Source organism: Tachyglossus aculeatus, chromosome X1, assembly GCF_015852505.1.
Source record: "Tachyglossus aculeatus isolate mTacAcu1 chromosome X1, mTacAcu1.pri, whole genome shotgun sequence".
Classification (NCBI taxonomy): Eukaryota; Metazoa; Chordata; class Mammalia; order Monotremata; family Tachyglossidae; genus Tachyglossus; species Tachyglossus aculeatus.
Window position 1 is genome coordinate 34,789,787 of NC_052101.1, and position 19,736 is coordinate 34,809,522.

General features: G+C 41.7%; 1 protein-coding gene across 1 annotated transcript in view; it reads right to left on the reverse strand.

Annotated features, from left to right (window-relative positions):
* The window catches only part of GALNT10 (polypeptide N-acetylgalactosaminyltransferase 10), a 181,596-nt gene that overhangs the window by 136,023 nt on the left and 25,837 nt on the right, over window positions 1–19,736 (reverse strand). The window lies entirely within an intron of this gene.

Below are 19,736 nucleotides of genomic sequence, written 5' to 3' on the forward strand. Positions count from 1 at the left end.
GAACACAGTCCCTGTCCCACAGAGCGCTCCCAGTCTCAATTCCCATTTTACAGATGAGGTAACTGAGGCACAGAGAAGTCGAGTGACTTACCCAATGTCACACAGCGGACAAGTTGAGGAGGTGGTATTAGAACCCAGGTCCTCCTTATTCCCTTGTGGTCTGTACCCTATCCACAAGGCCACACTGCTTCTCTACAACACTGCAGACTACTGTAGACTCTGTGTGTCTACCAACTTTATTATATTGTACTCTCCCAAGTGCTTGGTACACTGCTCTGCACACTAAGTGCTCAATAAGTATGATTGACTGACTAATGACATTTGTGCCAAACAATCTGCAGTGTTCACTATTTCAAATGTTCAACATTACAGAGTCCAAGATTGAGTCTGAAACAGAACGCATCCTTGCAATATGAAACTAATTTTAGTTTTGTCGCATGGTCCCTGTGACGTGTAGTGCGGCCCAGGGGAGGGAACATGGGCCAGCGAGTTAGAGGACCTGGGTTCTAATCCTGATTCTGCTGCTTGTATGCTGTGTGGGCAAGTCACTTTACCTCTCTGGACTTTGGTTTCCTCTTCTGTAAAATGGGGAGTAAATCCTACTCCCTCCTGCTTAGACTGTGGGCCTATGTGGGACAGAGACTGTCCAACCTGATTCTCTTTTATCTACCCCAGTGTTTGGCACATAGCACTTAACAAGTAACAATAAAAAAAAAAAACACTACTCCTAAGTATCGTCCATAAAAACAGACTGAAAAATGGTTGCTGCGAAGATCTGTATTAGAGATAAAGAAACTGAATCACTGATATGTAACACGGTCGGCCAACGGTAGGGAAGAATTTCAGTTTTCTGGTTGCTGGAAGCCAGAACCCTACTGGCCATTCTGACTTATTAGGAAAAAAACCTTCCAGGTCAGAAGTATGTTCAGAATTGAACTCTTTTCCTTTTGCATAATCGTTTGCAGCAATGGATGTCATCCTAAGTCACAACTCTCTAATGTAACACTATAATGGTCTCAGCAGAAAAAGTAACATTTTCTGTATCAAAGAAAAAGGTTGTGCTATGAAAGAATGATACTCTGAAAGACGTATTTTTCCAAAGTTTTTTTTATAACACACCAATAATCTAATAAATTCTAATAACCTCGCAAAGGAACACTTTAAAATCCACAATTTTCAGTCTTACAAATGAAATATATTGACTAAGTGAAAATCTCGTGTCACTTTAAAGAGTTTCCCATAATGGGAAACTACCTCAAAATGGGATCCCTTTAGTGGGCCAGCTCCTAACCTGTTTTGAGCCTACTGCAGCCCGCTATTTTGGCACAACAACAACCCTCACAGATGCTGGACACAGCAAAGGTCAGAGGATGTGCTGACTGCATCTACATATCTATCCTATTTATTTTATTTTGTTAGTATGTTTGGTTTTGTTCTCTGTCTCCCCCTTTTAGACTGTGAGCCCACTGTTGGGTAGGGACTGTCTCTATATGTTGCCAATTTGTACTTCCCAAGCGCTTAGGACAGTGCTCTGCACACAGTAAGCGCTCAATAAATACGATTGATTGATTGATTGATCTACTGCAGACTCGGAGCCGGTTACAAAGGTTCCCGAGGGAAAGTGAAGCCACTTCCAACCCAATTTCCCGACTCTCCACTGCGGCAACCGAGAGGAGTACAGTCTGCTAAGATTTACAAAACTTGATTAGGGACTGTGCGGGCAAAAATATTTCCCATCTCTTTCTGACAGTCTCTTTTAGACTGTGAGCCCACTGCTGGGCAGGGACTGTCTCTATATGTTACCAACTTGTACTTCCCAAGCGCTTAGTACAGTGCTCTGCACACAGTAAGCGCTCAAGAAATACGATTGATGATGATGATGATGACAGGATGGAGATCGGGTAGAAGGATGGACCCCAGGGGGGTGAGGAAATCAGTGTGGCCGAGTGGACAGAGCACATCTTGGGAGTCAGAGGGACCTACCCGGGTTCTAATCCTGGCTCTGCCGCTCATCTGCTGTATGACCTTGGGCGAATCACTTGGATGAGTCACTTCACTTCTCTGTGCCTCAGTTCCCTCAAAAGGAAAATGGGGATTAAGACAGAGTCTCCTGTTGAACATGGACTGTGTCCAACCCGATTATCTTGTATCTACCCCAGCGCTTAGAACGGTGCCTGCCCACAATAACAATAATAATAATGATGGCATTTATTAAGCGCTTACTATGTGCAAAGCACTGTTCTAAGCACAATGATTTAATAGTCTAGAGGGCCTTCATTTGGTCATTAGCCACTCACTCTGAATAAGTTGCCTGGATAGCAGTGGAAGATTCTTGAAAGGGGCATGTCAAATACACTACTAGAATTGCTCAGGCAAGAGGCTGCTTACGAGAAGCAGCGTGGCTCAGTGGAAAGAACATGGGCTTTGGAGTCAGAAGTCATGGGTTCGAATTCTGGGTCTGCCAATTGTCAGCTGTGTGACTTTGGGCAAGTCACTTAACTGCCCACTGTTGGGTAGGGACTGTCTCTATATGTTGCCAACTTGTACTTCCCAAGCGCTTAGTACAGTGCTCTGCACACAGGAAGCGCTCAATAAATACGATTGATGATGATGATGATGCTCTGGGCCTCAGTTCCCCCATCTGCAAAATGGGGATTAGACTGTGAGCAACCTGATCACCTTGTAACCTCCCCAGCGCTTAGAACAGTGCTTTGCACATAGTAAGTGCTTAATAAATGCCATTAAAAAAACAGGTAGCAGGTGATTGAGAGAGAACTACTGCAACACTGACTGGGAGAGAAACAGATGTGCATTCTTTTGGTCCTTCACACTGCTTTGATTAAATTTAATTTCACCTTTTTAAAAAAATGGTATATGTGCCAGGCACTGTACTAAACACTGGAGTAAGTACAAGATAATCAGGTTGGCCACAGGTTTCTGTCCTACATGGGGTTCACAGTCTTAATCCTCATTTTACAGATGAGGTAACCGAGGCACAGTGACTTGCCCAAGGTCACACTGCAGATAAGTGGCAGAGCCAGGATTGGAACCCTCTTCTAAACTTGGCTGCAGTTCAAATTTTTACAATCACAGTCAGTGGGCCATCCGAGGGGAAAATGCTACTAAAGGGTGAAGGATAGGTTGGAGAAATGTTTTGGTTTTTTTGTATTGTAAAACCAAGTCCTTCTGAGGCCAGACTCACCTTTTGTCAACATTGCTTTGACTTTCTCGAGACAGGTGAGTTGAACCAATGGCAGCAGATACATTTACATTGCACACAAACTACAAATCAGTGGCATTTACTGAGCGTTCACTGTGTGCAGTGCAAATGACCCGTGCTGTGTGGAGAGGTTGAGGCTAAACTGCAGGATGTAGAATGACTCATCCAGGAATAGGGTTGCTACATCTTCCCAGCACATCAGGAGAGCAGAGATGGCAAAGAAAGAAGAGTTCATCAAAATGAAAATTTGATCGCTTTAATTAGCAAGAAGGAGGAATGGGATGAGCTTCCAAAATATCCATTATTTATATACATAATGTACATTATTACATTATTTACATATGTACATAAATAATTCACCAGAGTGGGGAATAAAAAAAAAAATCAGGAAAAGTACCTTCAACAAACCCAGAGTTTTCTAATGCAATTTCTGATAAGAGAGTTGAACTACAAAATATATTCTTAAAGTTGTGTGTTCAGCTAGAGTTTCTTGGTGGTTATTGAATCTCCAGAGGTAAATCAAAGAACTGAAGGGGTACTCCAGTTAAGATAGACAATGGTTAGCCTGTGAGGGGAGGAAGGGGAGGGAATTAAGGAGCAAACAGCAGCAGCAGCCTTTAGTACAGGCCAGATCATGAATTTTTCTCAGCATCCGGGGTTTGTGGTACATAGTTTTTCCCTTGTTCCACCAACTCCTCCATAAAAGGATGAGAGAGAGAGTTTGTGTGTGTGTGTGTGTGTCTGTGTGTGTTTGGGGGCAGGGAGGAGAGAGAGACAGATGGGGAGGGTGAGGCAGAATGGGAGATTATATATTATGGAGGGATAAGTGGGGAGGGGGATGAGGGTGCATACTTCAGGTGAAACTTTGATACCACAAGGGCAGAGTTTCTTAAAAAGCTTCTAAAATGTATGTTAAGGTTAGGTTTCCCACAACACTGCCCTGAGAAATAGGATCCTACAAGACAGTATTGCAAGGATTAGGTTTGCCACAACACTGCCCTGAGAAATAGGACAGCATTGCTAGGAGATCTTTAATCAACCATTGGTTGGGAAAGCCTTCCCACAACTCCAGCTCCTTTCCCAGACATCAGTGTCCCCAAACGTAGGGGACTGGGATGGCAAAATCCCAAAAAGAGGCCATGGGGGAGCTCCACTGCTCAAGAAAACACAGCTTCCAGATCTAGATCAGTCTCCTTTTCACCCTCTTCAATGGGAAAAAGGTGTGCATTAATTATTTATAGAGCAGTTGGCTTCCAGAGGACATTTGTCAAAACCCATTTAGAAGTGCTAATGTTGAATATGTCTGCAGCTGGTTAGGGAACCACAGGAAAAATCAAGTAGTCTGGTTCAAGTTCATGACCGTTAGAAGAAAAATATTAAAACCATATGCCTGAGTTTACCTTGGTCCCAAATGTTCTTCCTTAATAGGACTGCATGTCTTTAATGGTTACAGCTTCACAAACTCCACCAAACTAATTTGGGGGGGGCCACTTGGTCTGCCATTTTCAAAACCTGATTTCTACAACACTGGTAAGTCGAGGTCCTCATCCATCACCACCCCTGGCTCTTGCAATAAAAGGGTCAATACCCTTTGCAAGGTAGAAAGGAAACACCAATGTAACAAAGCCAGTGTTCAACTCATTGCTTAGGTTTCAGGACTTGGCAATTAAAATGCAATTGTAACACAGTGTAAACTCTGGTTTAATTACACCCACTTGGATTTGAACTTGTCAATGGTCTTACATTCACTGGTTCCTTAAATCCACATGCTTAGTGACCCCGTCAAAGAATTCCAACAGATTAGCAACTATTATTTTTTTTTTCCTTAACGGAATCACTTGGCCTTTTTCCCCCGGTTGTTCCGGTAACTGCTCAGTAATCCTAGTGAAATTATACAGGACCAATTTTCCAGGAGGGAGATTCCCCTGCACACAATTCCCAGGATGACCTCTGGAACTTCTCTTTGAGTTTATCTACTGTTGTGGATAAGCCTTTTGCTGCCTGCAGTGCAGGAGAGAAATGCACACAGGCTTGAAACACCGTTTCTTAGGTTGCAATAGTGTTGGGTAGCTAAGATCCTCTTTGTATACTGGAAGTAAGAATGGCAGAGCTAACATGGTGAAAGCAACAAAATGAAGAGTTCTAGCACAAACTTTTGAGTGTCATTTACCTTTAACATGAAGTCAATTAATCACTTGTATTTTCTAAGTGCTTACTGTGTGCAGGGCACTGTACCAAGTGCTTGGGAGAGTACAATATCACAGAGTTGGTAGACACATTCCCTGCCCACAACAAGCTTACCAGTCTATGGGGGAGAGAGACATTAATAAAAAATTAATTACAGATATGTGCATAAGTGCTGTGGGGAGGAAGTCTCTGAGATGACAAAATGAGAATGCTGGCAAAAGGGATTTGGATTCACTTATAAGAAATGTTATATTAAGGCTCAATAGTGAGCCTGATCCTATAGTGAGCAAGTGAGACAAAATCAGCTCTTTCTGGATCATGGAGATACTCAAGCATTTATAATGGAAGCCCCGTTTCTAGACTGTAAGCCCGCTGTGGGCAGGAATTGTCTTTATTTATGAATTGTACTTTCCAAGTGCTTAGTACAATGCTCTGCACACAGTGAGCGCTCAATACCATTGAATGAATGATTGAAAATATAGCACAGCGTGCTAATTGAAAAGTGAGAGAGCCCAAGGCTAATCAATTAATAGCATTTAACAAGTGATTACTGAGTGCAAAACACTGAACTAAGCACTTGGGGTTGTACAAATATGTCAAGCTGTAGTCTAGCAGATTTGGGTTGGGGGAAGGAGTTCCAGCGTGAACAAGAAGTCGTCAGAGAAGCAGCGTGGCTCAGTGGAAAGAGCACGGGCTTTGGAGTCAGAGGTCATGGGTTCGAATCCCGGCTCCGCCACATGTCTGCTGTGTGACCTTGGGCAAGTCACTTAACTTCTCTGAGCCTCAGTTACCTCATCTGCAAAATGGGGACTGACTGTGAGCCCCACGTGGGACAACCTGATCATCTTGTATCCCGAACAGTGCTTTGCACATAGTAAGCGCTTAACAAATGCCATCATTATTATTATTATTATTATCAGCAAGGGGAGAGATGGCTCGGGGAGAGGCAAATACTGGAAGCTGGGAAGTAGTGGATGAAAACGGTTGATATGTACGATGGGGGGAACTGATGAAGAATTTTAAAATCAATTCTGAATTTTTGCTTTATGGAGCGGGTGATGAGTAGCTGTTGGAGGTTTTCCAAGAACATGACCTGGACGACAGTGTACAGCACCGCAGGCACTGAAGTGGGGAGAGTGTGGAGGCAGGAAGACCAATGTGGAGGCTGATGCAGTGGAATAACCATAACATGACTAGAGCTTGAACCATAGTGATAGTTGCTTGGGTGGAATGGAAGAAGCTAGTAATAGTAGCTTAGGGCACCTTAGGGTACTTGGGGCACCTTGAGCATAATGTACTCTACTAGGGAAGCAGCATAGTGTAGTTAATAGAGCATGGGCCTGGGAGACAGAAAGTCATGGGTTCTAATCCTGCCTCCGCTACTTTTCATTCTGTGGTACTGAGTACTTACTATGTGCAAGCCACTTGTCTGCTGTGTGACTTTGGCCAAGTCACTTCACTTCTCCTGCCTCCGTTACCTCAACTGTAAAATGGGGATTGAGACTGTGAACCTCACATGGATGGGGACTGTGTCCAACCCGACTTGCCTGTATCCACCCCAGCGCTTAGTACAATGCCTGGCACATAGTAAGTGCTTAACCGATACCACAGTTATCATTATTATTAATAGCACTATGTTTAGTATGAACAAAAATGGAGAAGTGACATTTCCTGCACACTGGAAGTTTACCTTCTATTTGAGAAATATTCTGGAGGAAGAACCGGCAGGCTTTAGCAGTTGATTGAACATGAAAGCTGAAAGACAACGAGAAGTCTAGGAATCAATCAATCAATCGTATTTATTGAGTGCTTACTGTGTGCAATCAATCAATCATATTTACTGAGCGCTTACTGTGTGCAGAGCACTGTACTAAGCGCTTGGAAAGTACAAGTTGGCAACATATAGAGACAGTCCCTACCCAACAGTGGGCTCACAGTCTAAATGGGGGAAGACACAAGCTTGCAGGCTTCTGTGATCACACAAGATCAAGACTACACAACCAGCAAGTGGCACAGCCAGCAATGAAACCCACATCTTCTGATCCTAGTTCTGTGCTCTTTTCACCACACCACATTGCAGCTTTGTAAATAAGCACTTGTTGAGTGTACTTTCACTTCAAGTATCAAGAAGGGTCACCGACAAGGAAGTTCTGTAATGAAGTCAGACCTTATCATCTCAACAAAGACAGGCTGGGTGGAACATGGGGGAAGGATGAATAACAGCAGGATACGCAAACAACTGCTGTAAGGAGAGCTGGAATTAGGAAACTTGGATCTGTATCCTTTAAGCACTTGATATTCATCCTCCCCCCGGCCTCAGAACACTTATGTACATATCTGTAATTATTTATATTAATGTCTTTCTCCCTATCTAGATCATTCTCCTTGTGGGCATGGAACATGTTTACCATCGCTGTTGTACTGCACTATCCAAACACAGCACAATGCTCTGCCTGCAGCGTTCAATGAACACCACTGATTGAAACTTAAAGCAGGGAGGACAGAGGAAGTGTTTAAGGACCTGGTAAAACAAAGACTCACACAATGGCTAGAAGCTGGGAAATCAATTGCTAAATATAGACCGGCATAGCATACTGCTAACAAGAAAGAAGTTGCTCTTTTTCAGTAAAAGCTTCACAAGGAACAAAGAGGCAATTGAAAAAAAACAGCACTGAGGATTTGCAAGCCCGAAACACACCCCGAGACAGCCTTTCTGGGCTGGAACTGAATCTCACCTTCACCTATTCAGTCACCCTCACATTCACAGATGAATTATATCCATATATTCAAAAGACTTTTAATTCAATGCTTTTAATGTTTACATATGTAAATACTTAATTTTCAAAGTGCTACCTTTCATAGCTTCTACAGCAATCAATCGAATTGAATGAGGGTTTACTGTGTGCAGACCACTGATCTAAGTGCTTGGGAGAATACAATAGAAAAGAATAGATAAACACGTTCCCTGCCCACAACAAGCTTAAACTCTAGGAATTGGGAAAGACAGGAGGAATGATGGGGTGGGGGAGGTAAGATAGGAAGGGGAAAAGTACCTTGGGTTAATTCACTGAGAGCTATCAATCTATGCTAAATACATCTGTTATTACCTGGTGCTAAATTGAAATCATCATCATCATCATCAATCGTATTTACTGAGCGCTTACTATGTGCAGAGCACTGTACTAAGCGCTTGGGAAGTACAAATTGGCACGGCCTTTAATCACTCTATTTAACTCAGTCAAAATATTTCCAAGGTTGGGAAGGAGGGAAAAAGAAGTGTTTAAGCCAAGGCAAACTTTGCAGCATTTTCTCAAAGTGAGATAGCAGGCATGTATTACATAACAGCAGCATAGGAAGCAGTGTGGCTTAGTGGAAAAGACACGGGCATGTATGTCAGAGGACCTGGGTTCTAATCTCAGCTCTGCCAGTTGCATGACCCTGGGCAAGTCATTTCTCTCCCTCTGTTTTCTCAGCAGTAAAATGGGAATTCAAAAAAAAACCTGTTCTCGCTCCTACTTAGTCTGTCAGTCCCACGTGGGACACAGACTGTGTCTGACCTGATTAACTTGTATCTACCCCACAGCTGCTTGACACACAGTAAGTGCTTAACAAATACCATAAAAACACCATTAAGGGTGTTAAAAGAGCATTGTATTGGGAATCCTTGAAGTGCAATGGTAACCAAGATAAGAAAAAAAACCCTTTTTTCAAAAATTTTTTTCAATTAAAAAAAAAAATGGAAAAAATTTACAAATAAGTGGAATAAACCCATATACAAGGTGCTAAGAGTGGCTGATGAGATAACCTGATCAGGGAGGTGAGGATCAATCAATGGTACTTGTACTTCCCAAGCGCTTAGTACAGTGCTCTGCACACAGTAAGTGCTCAGTAAATACGATTGATTGATTGACTGATTGGTACTTGCTGAGCTTAATATGTGCAGAGAACTGTACTAAGTGCTTGGGAGAATACAATACAATAGAGTAGGTAGACAATGTTCTATGTGTTGCCAATTTGTATTTCCCAAGCGCTTAGTACAGTGCTCTGCACATAGTAAGCGCTCAATAAATACGATTGATGATGATGATGACATGTTTCCTGCCCAGAAGCAGCTTATTAATGGAAATACCTCTTGGAGGAATTGCTTTACAGGGGTAGAAAAGACTGGGTTGGCAGATTTCAATTAATCAATCATTGGTATTCAATGAGTACTTACTATGTGCAGAGCACTCTACTAAGCACTTGGGAGAATACAGTATGACAAGAACGAAGGAGTAGCACAAGGGGAAAGGGAATGATAATGAGTCGGTGATGGAGAGGGAGCGGGGAGAGCTAGTAAAATAATGCTAAGAAACACCAGTGTAAGAGAAGAAGCAGCAAAAGTCTTTAATATATACAACTGAAACATCTGTCCGATAGATGGTCTGGCTAAAGTAGAATATTAACTTAATTCAGCCTGTCTCTTGAAAGCAACACCTCTACCAATTCTTGATGCTTCTAAGCCCGGAAGGAAATAAACCAACGTAAGTCACGAAGGCAGCTCAATTCAACACAGTTCCACTCAGCAGCCTAGAGCCTTCGTTACAGACCACAGCTGCAAGATTCAAAACCTTCTCATCACAGAGAAAAGGGCTCGGCAGTCAAAATGGCTCTCCACAGGGGAGACAGCTAATAAGCTACAATACTGGCTCTCTGCCTTCATAAAGAGCCCTTATCAAAGTGAATAACAAATGTCTGATATGTAATACGAGGAACGTGGGATTCAAAATGGTTTGACTAAGTCCCCCTTCTTGTTAAACGCTATCTTTTCATCAATTTCACAGAGCACAGTAGTAGGGGCTTTGAAATGCCTCCTGAACAGTAAACGATGGGAGCTGGGTTAACCTCAGATTAGAAAATAAAGTCTTTAAAGTAGTGTCTAACTTTGAGCTTGTGACCTCATCTCCTCCAATTTGCCAGACAGGGTTGGGAATGCCACACCAGTTTCCAAGTGGTGGTCCATGATGGGCCTGCCATGACAACAGTCCTGACCACCTCTAAAGGGAAATGGTCCCCATCACACATATTGATGGGGGGAGAGGGGTCCAACATGGCCCAACAGACTAAACACTAGTCCTAAAAACCAAGAGACTGAGAGCTGATTTCTAATTCCATGCTTGCCGCTGGACTGCGATCCTCTCAGCATTCCATCTGGATCTGATGAGGCTCTGAGGTATTCCAAAAGTCAGGTGAAAGGGGGAAAGAGATGGAAAACCAGCACAAGGAAATGACCTCCAGATACCATTCATTCTAGTAGTCACGCCTGAGCAACCTGGCACCATTTCATTTTCCTGCTTTCTAGTATAACAGTAACAAAATAAAGTTTAAGCACAAGAATAAGAAAGAAAAACACTCCAACCATCTTTTTCCAATTACTACTATTTAGGAGACCCACGTCATTCCTGGTGCGATAATGCATCTCATACTGGGTGCTTTGGAAAAGCTGTAAACCCACTTTGCAGTGGTTCTATCTTCCCCCAGTCTCACCCAGTCCAAGACAGCATTGCTGGGGCACAATCCTTGTTGAATAACAGTGGACAGTTACAGCAGAGATGTTGTTTTGTTGCCTATGTTTTGTTTTGTTGTCTGTCTCCCCCTTCTAGACTGTGAGCCCGCTGTTGGGTAGGGACCGTCTCTATACGTTGCCAACTTGTACTTCCCAAGCGCTTAGTACAGTGCTCTGCACACAGTAAGTGCTCAATACGATTGAATGAATGAATGGGGAGGATTCTGTTATAATGTACTCTCCCAAGAGCTTAGTACAGTGTTCTGCACACAGTGAACACAATAAATATGCCTGAATGATGGCATGGATAGGAAGAAATTACACTTAAAGTGTTTTGCTTCCTCCAGATAAATTTCTGCCCACATAAATGCCAGCTGCATATTAACGTGAACTACTACTTATGCTTCAAAAGTATAAAGTGCTCTAAAAATGTCCAATTAAGTGAAATCTGGGAGACATATTAAAAGGGAAAAAAATTCAGGAGACTTTTCTTTTCTGAAAAGAATGTGAATGAACATACAAACCCAATCCACGGCTTAAAAAAAACAAAGGCCTAATCCAGGAGCAAGGGCATGGGCTGAAGCAATGACATTTTTAACCACAGCAAAGATAATCTCCAGATTCTACAATATCCACGAATCCAATACAATTTGTAGGTGACAGAGCTAGTGCGTAGGGAATGGGTCTGTTATATTGTACTCTTCCATGTGCTTAGTACAGTGCTCTAAACACTGTAGGTGCCCAATAAATACGACTGATTACTGACCAGAGTCTGGCCCCTTGTACTGCCAACAATTCATTGCTACTACTGCTAACTCTCTTTCTAAAACACTTAGTGGCAAATTGTTCTGTTTTATTTTTCTAAATTAGGTTGCTTCCCCCCTTGAGCCCAAAGGTATTTTCACAACACTGTACACTGGGAAAAATGTTTAGTATTTAAAATGAAACATCAAGACTCCCCTAAGATTACCAAAGCATCTCCTAATTGTGTAATTTTAATTTAGTTTCTGGGAGTGTTTGTGGAAGGCTAAACTATGAAGGATGACGAACTGGGAATACAAACTGCCCCGATTGAATACTTGGCTAACACAGTTTGAGGGCTGATTATCTCTATCTTGTGCCAGCCCATCACGTATTAGGGCAGGAGTGTGTGGTTTCTGAGTATGTATCATGACACTGCTTGAGCATGTGTGAGCCCAGTGTGTAAAGGTAACAGAGGCCCAGAGAGGTGAAGTGACTTGCCCAATGACACACAGCAGACATGTGGCAGAGCCGGGATTAGAACCCAGGTCCTTCTGACTCCCAGTCCCAAACTTTATCCACTAAGTCACGCTGCTTCTCCAATATGTACCTGGACCTCAACAGGCTCAAAATCTAGCAATGTAAGTGGGTGCGGAGATTGAACTGAAAATAGCAACAGAAGGAGTGATAAACCAATAAGGTACTAAAACATAACAGATAACAAATTCAGAAAAGATTAGTTACGTCGTCAAAAGTCAATTTTCTGAATACTTGTAACCCAAAAGATTGATTACCCGGACCAAGACTAGTTGGGAATGTATCTACCAATTTTGCTGCATGATGTACAGCGCTTAGTACAGTACTACGCCCACAGTAAATGCTCCATAAATAACACTGATGAATTGATTGATAGTTCAAATAATCAAAAGAAAAAGCCTGGCCACTTAAGCTTAACAAGTGCCTATATAAGATAATTAAAGTGGGTTTGATGAGCCAATGATCAATTTTCTGAACTACCCATAGCCTCAGTCAAATCAGATAAATGGTCTTCTCCTGCCATCCCGAAGGGGCATCCAGCCCCTTTAAGCATAATAAATGTAATCCCGAGAGCACAGGGATGGTGGGGGGGTCATTATGTATTGTGAACAAGCTGCTGCTGCTAAACCCAGTAAGCTCTTTCATTATTATTATTATTGAGCACTTTCCTTATTATTATTATTATTATTAATAAAGCACTTACTATGTGCAAAGCACTGTACTAAGCACTTTCCTTCTATCCAAGTGGGCATCCTCTGTCATTCCAAAACCTGATCAAGGGCTTGCAAGAATTAGGATGAATCCGTGTAATACTGAAGGCTATCAGGCAAGGGTTAAAAAAAAGAAATAACTCAGGGGCTCAGTGAACATTCCACACTGCTTCCATCCATCAGCCGACCCCCAGTGCACCCAGGAGAGCTAATCTTAGAGCTCTGTGTGGAACATTTTTTTCAAAATATGACCCTGTTTCTTTACTAGAATCAAAGTGCTACAACTACAGGATCATAAATTCCATGAAGTGACTTCTAATGGCAGTGTCGGTTTGCAAAATGCCAAATGGCAGCAACAAGTGAACACTATAAATTTCAATTTGACTTCACTGTTACAGCTAAAACATTTTGTAGGGTTTTAGTGATGAGACCTGCTTCCAAGTGAATTTACAGTGGCTCTAGGTGAATTTAAAAAGATGCTAGAGGAGGAAACAAAATGGGCCTAAAAATCGACTGAGATTAGCTGAAAATATACACAAACATACACAGCCCCAAAGCAGGCTTCAGGGCAACTGAGCAGGGTGGTCTTAGGATATGTCCAAGAGCCAAAGAGGTGTGCTACCCATCTGGTCAAAGGAAGAAAAAGAAAGCCTTCAAATATGGCACTGGGCCTCTGGCAGTTATCGGTAATGGAGATCAATGTAAAATGAAATGGAAAGTGGCTCTTGACCAGCTTTGGGATACAACTGCTATTTCCCTCTGCCCTTTCTCTCCTGAAATCAGATGTAGGCCAGGCACACAGAGGAGTTGTTAAGACCAAGATTCAAAGAATCTGTTTTTCCTTCTTGGTAAAATGAGACCTTTTACTTTTATTTGCAGCAACTCTAAAACCTTTATCATTTAGCAGGTTCCAGGCCACAGTGGTTTAAAGACTGATGGAAACTGTATTAAGCCGCTGCTGCCCTTGCCCACAACGTACAAATTTCTTGTCTGGTACAATAAAAGTATTAAGGAAAAAAAAAAGTTGGCATTTTTCCCATAACAGTTTTTGTGATCATATCTTTTGACTTTTGGTATTCCTCGTATAATCTCTTCTGAACACAGGGCTGGAGAAGTAATTAATCACAAGTGAAGGGGGAAAAAGGACTTAAAAGTCAAAAAAGAATAAAGTAGAGCAATCAAAAACACCCAGGATTGACAGTGGCAGGTAGCCCACAATTTCCATGGCTCAAAAAAAAGCCTATTCCTAATAGCAAATAACACTGTGTGTGTGTGTGTGTGTGTGTGTGTGTGTGTGTATACGTATACACACATATGTGCATCAATTCAAGCATGATTTATCACTGACAATGATAATAATGAAAAGACAGATATCCACATATCTACCTAGTTGCCTACTCACCTATTCTACAAATTGATCTCTCCATTAGATTTTTTTCCCTCCTCTTGCAGCTAGAAAAATTTTTCAGACCCAGGAAAAATCAATGTTGTGCATCAAGCTCTTAAGGGATCTATACAGCAACCACCAACTACTTTAAAACTCTGCTTAGAAGCATCTCTTAACGTCACAGATTTCTTCTATTCTGTTACTTATCTAATGCCTATCGTTCAAATTCAAGAGAAGCAATGTGGAGTAGTGGAAAGAACACAGGCTTGGGAATCAGAGAGACCTGGGTTCTAACCTGGGATCTACCACTGGCCAGTTGCATGACCCTGAGCAAGTCATTTATCTTCTCTGTGCAATCAGATGATACTCTCAATCACCTTGCCCCCTCCTACCTCACCTTGCTACTCTCTTACTACAACCCAGCTCTCACATTTCATTCCTCTAATACTAACCTTCTCACTATGCTTTGATCTCATCCATCTCGCCACCGACCTGTTGCCCGCATCCTACCTCTGGCCTAGAATGCCCTCCCTCCTCTCAGACAGATACTTGCTCTCCCCCACTTCAAAGCCTTATTGGAGGCACATCTCCTCCGAGAAGCCTTCCCTGACTAAGCCCTCCTCTCCTCTTCCCCTACTCCCTTCTGAATCTCCGACTTGGTCCCTTCGTTAATCTCCCCTCTCAGCCCCCAAACACATATGCATCTATCTGTACTTTATTTATTTATGCATATTAATGTCTGTTGCCCCCTCTACACTGTGAGCTCATTGTGGGTAGGGAATGTGTCTGTGTTGTACTCTCCCAAGAGCTTAGTACAGTGCTTGGCACGAGGTAAGCACTCAATACCACTACTATTACATTGATAATCTGAACAGATTTAGGATGGGCCTAAACAATGAATCACAGACTCTCAATAAAGCTGGAAAAGCCTGTAAGGGATCCAAGGGATCACCTGATCTAGTCCCCTGCCTCCATGTAGGTGAATGAATACTTTGAAATGGACAGCAGTTTATTCTCTCCTAAAAGATCTCTAGGGATTCATTCATTCAATCATATTTATTGAGCGCTTACTGTGTGCAGAGCACTGTACTAAGCGCTTGGGAAGTACAAGTTGGCAACATATAGAGACGGTCTCTACCCAACAGTGGGCTCACAGTCTAGAAGGGATGGAGGGATGAAGGGAATGAGAAGGGATGGAGACTACCAATTCTATCATAGCCCATCCCAATGATTTTTTTCCCTGGCAGGGAGGAAGTCCTTCCTTATATTCAACTATAATCTCTCCTGCTTCAATGTAAACTGATCTCCCCTTATTTGGTCCTCTATAGATACAGATAGCAACTGGTCCAGATCTCTCTCATAAGATTTCCACTTAAACAGGAGGTCAGTTACATATTCATTCTCAGCCTTTCCTTTTCCACGTGAAACAACCTTAATTGCTTCACGAACCTGACAACCTCTAAGTAGCAAATCCAGGAGAAACTGGAACGAGAAAAGTTGACTTTACAATCAACATTTTGTGTTTCCTCAGAAAAGTAGGCGGTGAGAGTTTTCTTTCAAAAGTAGCTACATGTTTCGACTACAAGGTAAAGACGCACTGCTTGACTCCAGGAGTTGCTGGTATCTCAGACATAAAAATAATTTCCTGCAGCAATCAAGTACAAACTTCCCACCATGTGAATTATCATTTGTGAACTGTTCAAAGATAATATGAGTAAAAAGAACCTTTTTGTACTAATTAAAATGAAGTCTTTTATATAGGATGCTAGGCATAAAAGGTATATCAATACTTAAACACCCTTCATTTGCACCAAGAAACATTAGAAAGTGCTGGTCTTTGGTTCTCTTTCTGAGTAGACACACACTGGGTGTGGCCTGCTAATCATGATGCTTATAAATACAAATAAAAAGATATTTCATAAAATCCAACAATTTTTTTTTTTTTTACAATACCAACTTCATTAATGCTAGTTTGGACTTAATTGTTTTTATTGAGCACTTACCAAGTGCAAAGCACTGTACTAAGCACTTGGGAGAGTATAATACAACACTATTAGCAGACATGTTCCCTACCCATAATGAGCTTACCAGAACAAAACAAATAATATGTGCTTCGGCTTTCCCACAGAATAACTATGTTGCTCCTTTATATAACTATATAAACTGTGCCTATATAACTGGTCTGATAAGGGGAAGCATTTAAATTGCCCTTTTTGTAAAAATCTAAATCAGATCCACATAGCCCACTGAAATACAGTATTCTCTATTTCCCGAGCAACTCTTTATTGGGACATAGAAACTACAACACAAAGACATCTCATTTTCATGGAGCTTTCTATGCATATAAATTGTTGAGCATGGGGATGGCCTAGATCTGGCTCTTGATTTATTATTCATTTTTTTCCTTGTAATACCATCTCAACTGCCCTCAAAGGACAGATGGGTCCTGGAAGAAATTTAGAACTGCAAACCAATAGCATTTCAACTAAGCAAAAGGAAAAAAAAAAGTCTAACAGGCACTCTGAGGACAGTCAATAAATACTTCATGATTATGAACTCCATTTTGATGAAGATTTTCATCATGATGATAATAATCTTAATGTCTCTAAGAACTAAACAAATTCTAAGAGTGAGAGAAATGGAATGGGTTTTTGGAAACTACCAATCTCCCACAAGATTTGCCATTAATTTATATGATAGTGTACAAGATATTTTGCCACATTTCCTGTTAGGAAAACTGAGAGGATGACTGCTTATTATGCACCTTGCAGAGAAGGGATAGCAGTGTGGCTTAGTGGAATAAGCACGAGCTTGGGAGTCAGAGGACATGGGTTCTAATTCCAACTCTGTTGTGCCTGCTGTGTGACCTTGGGCAAGTCACTTAACTTCTCTGTATCTCAGTTACCTCATCTGTAAAATGGGGATTAAGACTGTGAGCCTTGTGTGGAACAAGGACTGTGCCCAACCCAATTACCTTGTATTTACCCCAGCGCTTAGAACAGTGCCTGGCACATAAGTGCTTAACAAATATAATTATTATTAATGTAAACAGTATATTCAAGACACAAAACAAGCATGCCAAATACTTCTGACCTCACACTTAGGTGCTCTAGAAATAGCAAGGTGGGTGGCTGCTGATACTGACCTCAAACTACTGTCCTGAAACTACTGTGCTACGGCAAGCAGGAAGAAGTGGAGAGTAATTTTTGCATATGCCAATTCAAATCTTTTCCCTTTTCAGTAAATGTGTAGTTTTCTATGACTTTTTATGGTGCCTTCAGCTTTCTAGCAAGGCAGTTGTCTTCCCCAGAGTTAGATGGTCTGTTTCTCTTGTGTGGTTCTAAGAACTGATTCATTTGAAGAAAATCTGACACCACAATTCATTTGGGAAATGGCTTGGAACCCCTCCAGTTGACGATTTCAAATAAAGCACAGAAAACTATGCATCAAGGGTTGGGTTTTCTGAAGGGGAAAGTTCCACAGGCTAGGGAGAAAGCCTGAGGTGAGAAAGTTGAATTATTTCTACTGCACAAAGAATGAGACCCTGAACAGACTGAGTGACTTCGAGAGTATATGAGCAAAATATCTTATCCGATAACCTCATACCCTACAAGTCTGGAATGGGGTTTAATCTGGGGAAAAAGGCCAGATAAGATTCCACAGCAGAATCTGCACAGGATTTTGATTTAAGGAAGCTCTGAACAAAATAGATAGGAGGATAGTTACTAAATGGGATCTCCAAAAAGTCTGGTTCTGTTTAATTACAAAGAAGGAGATAAGAGAATCGGTTTCAAACACTTCCTTGTGTTAAAAAAGATCACTGACCCAACAATACCATTTCCTGGGTGAAAAGTCTCATGGCTAAGGATCTTACAATTGCAAAATGTACAAATCCCAAACGATCTAATAATTTTTAAACAATAACTGTGGTATTTGTTAAGCACTTACTATGTGCCAAGTACTGTGCTAAATGCTGGGATAGGTAAAATACAATCCTAACATAGAGTCCCTGTCTCACATGGGGCTCACAGTCTAATAATAATAATAATGATAATGGTATTTGTTAAGCGCTTACTATGTGCAAAGCACTGTTCTAAGCACTGGGGAGGTTACAGGTGATCAGGTTGTCCCACGGGGGGGCTCACAGTTTTAATCCCCATTTTACAGATGAGGGAACTGAGGCCCAGAGAAGTTAAGTGACTTGCCCAAAGTCACACAGCTGACAGTTGGCGGAGCGGCGATTTGAACCCATGACCTCTGACTCCAAAGCCCATGCTCTTTCCCCTGAGCCACGCTGCTCCTCCTAATGAGGAGTGAGAACAGGTACTTACTTCCCATTTTAGAGATGAGGAAACTGAGGTGCAGTGATTTACCCAAGGCAAGTGGCAGAGCTGGAATTAGAACCCAGGTCTCCTGACTCCCAGTTCTACGCTCTTTTCACTAAGCCATGCTACAGTGAAGTTAAAAGATATGGTGTCTAAGCACCCAGGAATGGGAACTGGAAAAGTCTTTCTGACTTTTTACTTTGAAAATATCTTCTTGAAAAGGCCAAAATTTGAATAAACAAATAAAATACAAAAAAGTGAAGTATGAACATGCCTCAGTAACTAGCTATTCCTAACGGTCCCTCTACCAAAGATAAGGAGTAAAAACTCCTTTGAAGATTAAATAGATTCTATTTCTAGAACAATGGAGTCACTGATATGGTGGGAGCCTTGGAGCAGGGAAGTAGAGTTACAACACATTACTATAAACAGAGCTAAGGGAAGTCATTTGTTTCAGAAGAGCAAAAATCCAAAGATTTCTCACTAATCCCTTTCCTATCCTGACAGAGACATAAAGAAGAATTCAGGCCAGGGATTATTACATTTCATAACCTGCCTCAGGGTAAAAAAAGCCCACAACAGCCTTTTTGGAGTAAAAGTCCAAAAGGTTATAATGCTGTGAGCATTCAGTAAAATGTTATTCTCCTTAATTATCACCTAATGTAGGGTGAGTAGCTACCCATGCTAATTGGGGGCAGCAAAAACTTGGGAAACGAAATTCACAGGTAATCAAAAAACCTAATTTTAGTCCATTTCAGGAAGGCCTAAGTAGTACAATGGGCAGTTTGGGAGTTTTGCCTTCTCTCCCTGCTTTTTTTTTTACCATCTTTTCTGAGTGATAAAATGCCACAAAGATAGCCAGCAGGACAGAACTGTGATATTTTTTAAGCACTTTCTATGTATCAAGCAGTACATTAAACGCTGGGGTAGATACAAGATAATCAGGTCGGACACAGTCCCTACTCCACATTTGGCTCACAGTCAAAGCAGAAGAGAGAACAATCAATCAGTCATATTTATTGAGCACTTACTGTGTGCAGAGCACTGTACTAAGCGCTTTGGAGAGTACAGTATAACAGTTGAC